The sequence below is a fragment of the Diachasmimorpha longicaudata genome, chromosome 14, assembly GCF_034640455.1.
Source record: "Diachasmimorpha longicaudata isolate KC_UGA_2023 chromosome 14, iyDiaLong2, whole genome shotgun sequence".
NCBI classification, from domain to species: Eukaryota; Metazoa; Arthropoda; class Insecta; order Hymenoptera; family Braconidae; genus Diachasmimorpha; species Diachasmimorpha longicaudata.
In genome coordinates this window covers 3318223-3325991 of record NC_087238.1, presented here as the reverse complement: position 1 = coordinate 3325991, position 7769 = coordinate 3318223, and the positions used below count along the sequence as shown (strand labels likewise).

Below are 7769 nucleotides of genomic sequence, written 5' to 3'. Positions count from 1 at the left end.
CCCCTGACGAGATCATAATACTGTCGTTTAGTCTTCGTTCGAGTCTCAAAGTTGATTTGGGTCTCAAATACGAGGATTGAATGAGTCCTTAAGGGGTTAGAACCTCGATTTTAGACTCCGTCTCCCAGATTTCACGAGTAGTTTGGGACTCACATCTACAATAAACGTAAATTATAACAAAATTGTATTGTAAATGACAAAATAGAATAAATAAACAAGACAATAAATCAATACAAGGTCGTTTAAACGATACGTGTAGTAGTCCCCGTTTATTGGTTCATCTTGACCTGTCGATCCATTTTGGCACATTCTTCCCTGCAATAGTCACGATTGATGAGGGTACTTTGAGGATTATCCGGATAATGAAGTTTGAGACCTACCAGAGGTCCCTGAATGACAATCGATTGACTGGTTTCAACCTCTTGAATGATAAAAGAGAATTAATTACTATTTCCAGGTCTTTTTGAGGCCCAAAAATTAATATAGTTCTTCGATGCTCAGATCTCACAATAGTCTCATAGACCTCTCGTTGGAACTCTGTTTGAGGCCCATTCGACGATAAATACGTCGATTCGGGAATTCGACTTTTCAAACTGAACTGGAGAAGGTCATTAAGGGACATGCCTTAATTACCTTCATGGACATGTGTTTGGAAGCGTCACGAGTGCGAGTATTGGAAGGAGAAAGGGACGAAGGTTCAGTGAATATTCGACGCCATTTGCTTGAGTGCAATATTTACAACGTTTGGATATTTTTAGTTGTTACAAATAGATTCCTGAGGACTTAAACTTGTGATAAGATTCAAAAATAATCTTTTAAATTCAAACCTCAATATCTTTTATCAAGAGTGACTGACGTGTTCAGTAAATGAACGAGTCGATGTTTTGGAAGTCTTGACGACTCTCCGAATTTGATTATTTATTTGATATGCTGCAGTTGGATGACGGAGTACATGGAACAAGGACATGACTGTTCTCCTTTATATCCTTTGTGACTGATCTACGTATGACTCATTTAACTACTGAACTTTTAGTTCGTTCCTCGACTGTTCTCGAAGAAACAAGACCTCAAATAAATCAGTCGATTTCTCTGAAACCGATTTCACTTATTGCTCCCCAATCCTGTTTCCCATATCCGAACAAAACTATATACTACATATGCAAAGCACTTATCTATAAACATACCCACAGTGACCCTACATACATAACGATACTCACCATTACTTGAATCAGTATCTTCTAGGAAATAAATATCTCCCACTATTTAATTATACGACACGATCTTTACTCAGTTTTTAACATATGCGATCTAGTGAAAGACTCAATATAATTCTAGCTAGATTGATAATCCGATGTGGTTTACTCGAGAGACCGTTCGAGAGTACCCCTAGCCCTCGGTTCGTCCAGGTTGAGAGGTCTCACCCAAAGACAAGGCCCTTTTGTCTATTAGGTTGCCCCCGTGTTGGGTTATTTTTTTTTTTTTATTATTAACCAGTTTTAAACCTGGTCGGTTAAATTTGTATACAAATGGTAGGATACAAGAAGGTTATATTGCTTAAATTCTTATCGAACATTTTTCTAGAAATTCACTAATGATCATAATAGATTTTTTCTCCAGTCTGGCCAAAAATTCCCCAGAATAATACGGTGGAAAAAACTGTGTTGGGTTATTTAGGTCATAAACTACCGAAGTGTTTGCCGCATTTCCCGGTGACGTTTACAATGGATCACTTGTTCGAGCTAATATCAAAATATTCCCCACAATTTCCACTCCAAATCAGCAAAAATTCCCCTGAATCCAATAAAAAACATCATATTAACACACCATGTACTTCATCAAACAGCATCACTTGCTATCGCGTTTACGCCGAGCTTCTGCACTCGCTCCAATTTGCCAAAATGACCCGATCTGACATTCAAAATCCCACTCCTCCATTCATGTCCCAGTGGTTGTTGATTCAATCCGCGAATCAGTGTGTCGCCGTAAGTTCAAGATATGTTGTACATGATGAAGCCCGGGATATGCGATTCAAATCTCAATGCAGTCGGTCAGTGGTGAGAGGCACACGAGAGCATCTACGCAAGAAGTATTTGCTTTCCAAAGTACATTATAAGTGAGAAAGAGAGAGACAAGAGATAAAGTTGACTGCCGTGAGCACAAGGCGCTTGAAGATTTATTCGTTAAGGTTTGAGTGCGGCAACCTATCTCCTCACCGCTGCTTCAGAGATGTCCAGAAAGATAGAGGAGTCTCGAAAGCAGGAAGCACGGCAGACTCGGCTGACTCTCAATGAAACCCACTGAGTGAACGAGCCTCTTGTTAAAGATACCGAAACAATTCTCTAGGAGATCATTAGTCATAAGATTTAACAGGGACTGGTAGACCAACGGGTGCTATTGAACTTGTGAACATCAACAGATGAATCGATTATCTCATGCATAACTACAAGATCAGCTGTTCGTAGAAGGCAGAAGACCCCGAGGTTTCCGTAAATTTTCACCCTCCGACCGATTCCTTGTTGTTCCTTTCATCTTTAAAAATGAGCTGACCGGACAACAGAAGTCAGATCCCTTTGTCTTCCTGCGAGAAGCCACGATGACGTCCATAAACATGTTGAAGACAGGAGTAAGGAACCATCCGCTCTGGATCTGGTTGTTGGAATACTCAAAACCCCTAATGGAATGTGGGGGACAGAGAAATAACTTTGAACACAGTGGATTCAATACGTTAATTTAAGTTTATTGAAAATGGCACGAGGAAGAAATGTCTGTTCCCTACGACCTGCCTCAGGAGACTGAAAGTGATCAACGAGACCAAAAGAAAAATCGTCATAACATGACAAAGGATCCCCAGTTCCTTTGCCACATGACCTCATGGCTTATGTTTATGTCTAGTCCCAACATCTCTCTCTATGTTGATACATTTTTGAAACCATAGACTCATAGAAATCAATTCGTAGAAGACTGAGGCTATATTTCACACCCCCAACGGCGTCGTCTCCTCACCCAGGGATGAAGAGGAATCGGTTCTGTTCCTTGCAATCACGTCTGTATACACTTTTATGTTGTCGAAACATAAATGCAACTAGATGAAGTCATTAAACACCTGATAACGACTCATAGACCAACACGTGCTATTGAACTTGTGAACATCAACAGATAAATCGATCATCTTATGCATACCTACAAGATCAGCTGTTCGTAGAAGGCAAAGGGCCTGAGGTCCCAGTAAAATTCCACCCTCTGACCAATTCCTTGTTGCTCCTTTCATCTTCAAAAATGAACTGACCGGACAACAGAAGTCAGTTCTCTTTGTTTTCCTCCGAGAAGCCACGATAACGTCCATGAACATGTTGAAGACAGGAGTAAGGGTGCAGCATCTCTGGATCCGCTTGTTGGAATACTCAAAAACCCCAACGGAGTCGTCTCCTTAACCCAATGATGGAGAGGAATCGGTTTTTTTCCTCGCAATCGCGCCTGCGTAGACTTTTATTTTGTCCAGACAGGAATTCGGCTAAATGCATTGATTAAACTCCTGACATCGTTCGAATGGCCGGTGGCCCAGGACATCTTCGGCGACGAGTCGCGAAGACGTTTTTTGTACATTCCGACAGGCGTCATCCACCTCTCGTAGTTCCCTCTCTCTCTTTCTTTATTACGATTCCCCCTGAAACATTAAATTCTCGTATTTTCCGTCTTTCTTTTGATGCTGCATGGATTTTGTTGTCTTTGGAGCATCGGACTACCCCCCAACCACTGACTTTTGGTCTTCAGGACCGAGGGCACTTGTTACTAGCTGGAGTTAACAACGAGCCTCTGAGTATTATACCCCAGTCACTGACTTCCATTTCACTCTTGAAAAAGGGAGAACATGTTAACCGCGGATATCTGTCTCGAGAACGAAATGGACTAATGGAAGGAGCCGGTCAATACCACTATTACGATCTTTCCTCAGTTCTCTTGATTCGGCGACAGGGCGTCTAATAAACGACTTTATTAAGCCGGCAGACTTAACGAACCACTTTGGCTTGTTGCCATAACTGGAAAGTCTATATCCGATGTATTTAAACATCACAGGGATTAGATTGTTCCTCAGGCTAAGACGACAGTTCAGTAGCGAAGCGGTAAAACGTTATTTTTATTGTTTAAAGGGCATTACTATACCGGGGTGGGATTATAAATGACCCGGACGGCTCATGCGGAGCGGAGTCTCAAGATTTTGACGACGTCCTGGGGCACTGCCCCAATTTCCAAACCCAAAGAAATTGTTAATAAAGTAAGAAGGTCTGCACTCGGTCTAACACAGCGAACAAATTTGTAAATAGAAGAGACGTTAAGTTTGCAGAAATAATTTCTCAATATTTAAAGAAATGTAATTTTATGAATTTTTTTGGAATTTGTCGAGCCTGTGATAGGGTGGCTGACTTCACCCTTTCATTGTTAATAAATTTTTGACTTAATTATAATTAATGAATCTAATTATGAAGTGAAATCCCCCAAAATAAAATTAAAATCGTCATTGATTTTGAATAAAATCAGATCAATACACAATAATTTTTTCTCTCTCTCTCTCTCTTTCTAACATTTACCTCCTTCCACTTAACCCGTTTTACCCCTTCGCTTCCGAGTTACTGACATCATTGAACCGTAAACATTATTATTTCATTTAAAAATATGCAAATTACCTTTAATCGTGACGCATATCATAAACCTCAAGGACATCATTCCACGTATCGTAAATATATTCTTAACCCCTCGATTTTATATAATTTATTGACTTAATCCCAATTAGTGAACCTAATTACGAAGTAAAATCACTCATCAGATATTCAAAATCGTCATTACCTTTCACTAAGTCAAACCAATACACAATAATTTTTTCCCTCTCTCTCTCCTTCTAAAATTTACCTCCCTCCACTTAACCCATTTTACCCCTTCGCTCCCGAGTTAATGACATCATTGAACAGTAGACGTTAATGTAGACGTTATTATTTCATTTGAAAATATGCAAATAACCTTTAATCGTGACGATGATTATAATGCTGAAGGATATTATTACCGGTATCGTGAATATATTCTCAACAACATTGGAGAAGGAAATGAGTCGTAGTTTTGCTTTAGGACGTATCCAAGTTGGTTTTAAAAAGCGAAGCACGAGGTAAGTTTGGCATGCATCGCTCACTCCTTAGAGCAGCCAAGAGCCATCTATGGAATTACCCCGATGATTAATGGGCTGGGTCCAGTAGGTGGGGAAGGCACGCTCTTGCAAGGGCCTCTTGGGCCTCGTCCTTTCTTGTTTCTCTTCCTCTTCACGAGGGGGGTCGTAGCTGGGCCCGCTGTTGGGGCCCACCTCCGGGGAACCGTCGGCTAAACCGGAGGAAAAGAATAAGAAAGAGTAGGTTGGAAAAAAGAAATGTGAATTGTTCAGCAGACGCGTAAAAAAGCTCGCGATGGTTAACCCGTCTTATAACGTTCCTTCTCGTCTGGCCCTGTCGGCCTGTCTGTCTCTCCACTGTCCATCTCGTTTGAAAACAAGTCTCTATAGTATTTTTTTACTTTCAATTGCTGGTAGAATCGTCCGGTCGATGGACATAGGTAGATGGATAAGATATATTTTTGGGGGTATCATTGGAATATTGGAATGAGCGTTTGTGAGGAGGGAACAAGTCGTTTGGAATTGCCAGAAAAAACGGAGAAATGATGAGGAAAAATATAAATCTTGGCGAGAAGTGGAAAATTATTTTGGAAATGTGAGGGGGAAGGGAAAGTTTGGAAAGTATCTGGTGAATTGGGGGATTTGTAGATGAGAAATCAAAGAGGTGTCGAAGAATTTGGTGGCGAATGATAATTTTAGGGAGAAATCGGAAGCGATGGGAAAGAGGAAACAAGCCACTGGTGACTGTCAATGCGTTTTTGGCAAATATCGAGAAATCTGGGGGAGATAGAAATTTTTTGGTTACTACCTTTTTTGTAGAGTGAATTCAGGGCTATGATAAAGGTAGTGTCAAAAATTTTGGTATCTTTCTTAGATTGGGAGATATCGCTCAAAAACGACATTCAGAGTCAAGTTAGTTTATCTGGTTTTACCACTTTGCTTATGAAATAATTTATCAATTGTTTATATTGTGGAGCATTGAAAAATATTTTGCTTTAGAGACATAATAAGTCGGGAAACCGCAAAATCGTAGATATGATGATGAGAATTAAACAATTGAAAACATTTATGAAAGAAAAAAAAATTGGAAGAAACAAGTAGCGAAATGGTAAAACGAGATAAGTCACTCAGTTTTTGATGAATATTTCAAAATCTAAGGGAGATAGCAACATTTTGATCAGAATCTTTTTGGTAGAATAGATTTAGGGCTACAACAAATGTAGTTACAAAAATTTCTCTATTTTCGTTAGATTCGGAGTTATTCCTCAAAAACTCGGCTCAAAGATGTGTAAACTGTTCTCGTGTTCCCACTCCATTACCGACATACATGTTCAATTGTTTAAATATTGTGGAACATTAAAAAATGTTTTGTGTAGGAGCCATAACATGTTAGAAAGTGTCTCGATAATTTGACTCATTCAAAAAAAAATTATCTACCTACTTCTTTCTTCGCATTGTGATGAATTTGAAATTTCACTGAATAATTCATAATCTTTCTCTTCTGTTTCTATAAAAATTACCGGAAAACAGTTCACCATAGACTTTCGTCAATTGACTCGCATTGCTTATCAGTTTAAAGTAGTAAAATACTCGTAATTTGTATGAATTGTCTTGTTAATCGTTTGCATGAAAGTTCACTTCTTCACGACAGAAAAATCCCGAGCGCTCCAGCTACTGCACATTAAACTCCAAAAAAGTTCATAAAAATCTGTTTAAATCCCTTCGATTCATGTTTCTAATATTCATAGGATAATTTTTCTACCGATTGACGCGGATAATACCCCGGAATAACGGAATTGTAACACGAAAATAAGAATTTGCCGCACGTGAAGGAGAGCTACCATCGAATATTTGGTATCGCATGTCTCGAAACAGTAAGACCTCCCAAACTACACCGACGGGGCATCTTCTCCAGCGAATAGCAGTGATTTCACTGAGGAAATGTGCAATATCTTTCGTGATCGGGGATTATTACTGGTTGATTGCCGGTTCTGATCTAGGCTAGGCCTATGTCCGTGGCCCAGCGGTCTCCCTACGGCAAATTTCCACGACCGGTGGCTCGCACCGTCGCAACAGCTCGGACCAACTCACTCTTCGAGGCCTCATCTTTTGCTGAATGTCTAACTCCATCGTCATGCGATATTCGTGAACGCGAGCTGTTGGCATTCGCGGCGTGGGAAGTTATTCCGGATGAAAAATGGGTACATAGTTTGCGAAGGGGAAATCCAATTCTGCCGATGATTTTTACGAGTTATCGATGAACAGGGAATGAAGATAAACTGAGTTATTCCATTTTTGTTTCTGAATGGGAGCAGTGTAACGACTTTTTTTTCTTTTGGTGGATAATTTTCGTTGGAAATACACGAAGAGAAATGTCATTGCCCCAGGTGCGAGGAACAAAGAAACAAACTGGTAGATAGAGTGATTAAAAAATAATTTTCTAGGCCATGTACGACGAAAAAATTCCTAGATGCAACAAATTTTGGGTACATAGAGGAAATATGTTAGTATCTAAATGACTGTTAAATACAAATCTAAATTAGAAATTGAGGAAAAAAAAGAAAACAATGTATCAAATGAAAAATGTATTACTTCTGAAAGTGTAAATAACCCCTGG

At 39.6% G+C, this 7769-nt stretch overlaps 1 long non-coding RNA gene across 1 annotated transcript; it reads right to left on the bottom strand.

The window, feature by feature from the left end:
• Positions 1–2716: 2716 nt before the first annotated feature.
• LOC135169202 (uncharacterized) lies at positions 2717–5541 on the bottom strand. The gene is made up of 2 exons (XR_010300167.1): positions 5057–5541; positions 2717–3664 (listed from the first exon to the last, which is right to left on the bottom strand). It is a non-coding gene; the product is annotated as an uncharacterized LOC135169202 (long non-coding RNA).
• Between the last annotated feature and the right edge of the window lie 2228 nt (positions 5542–7769).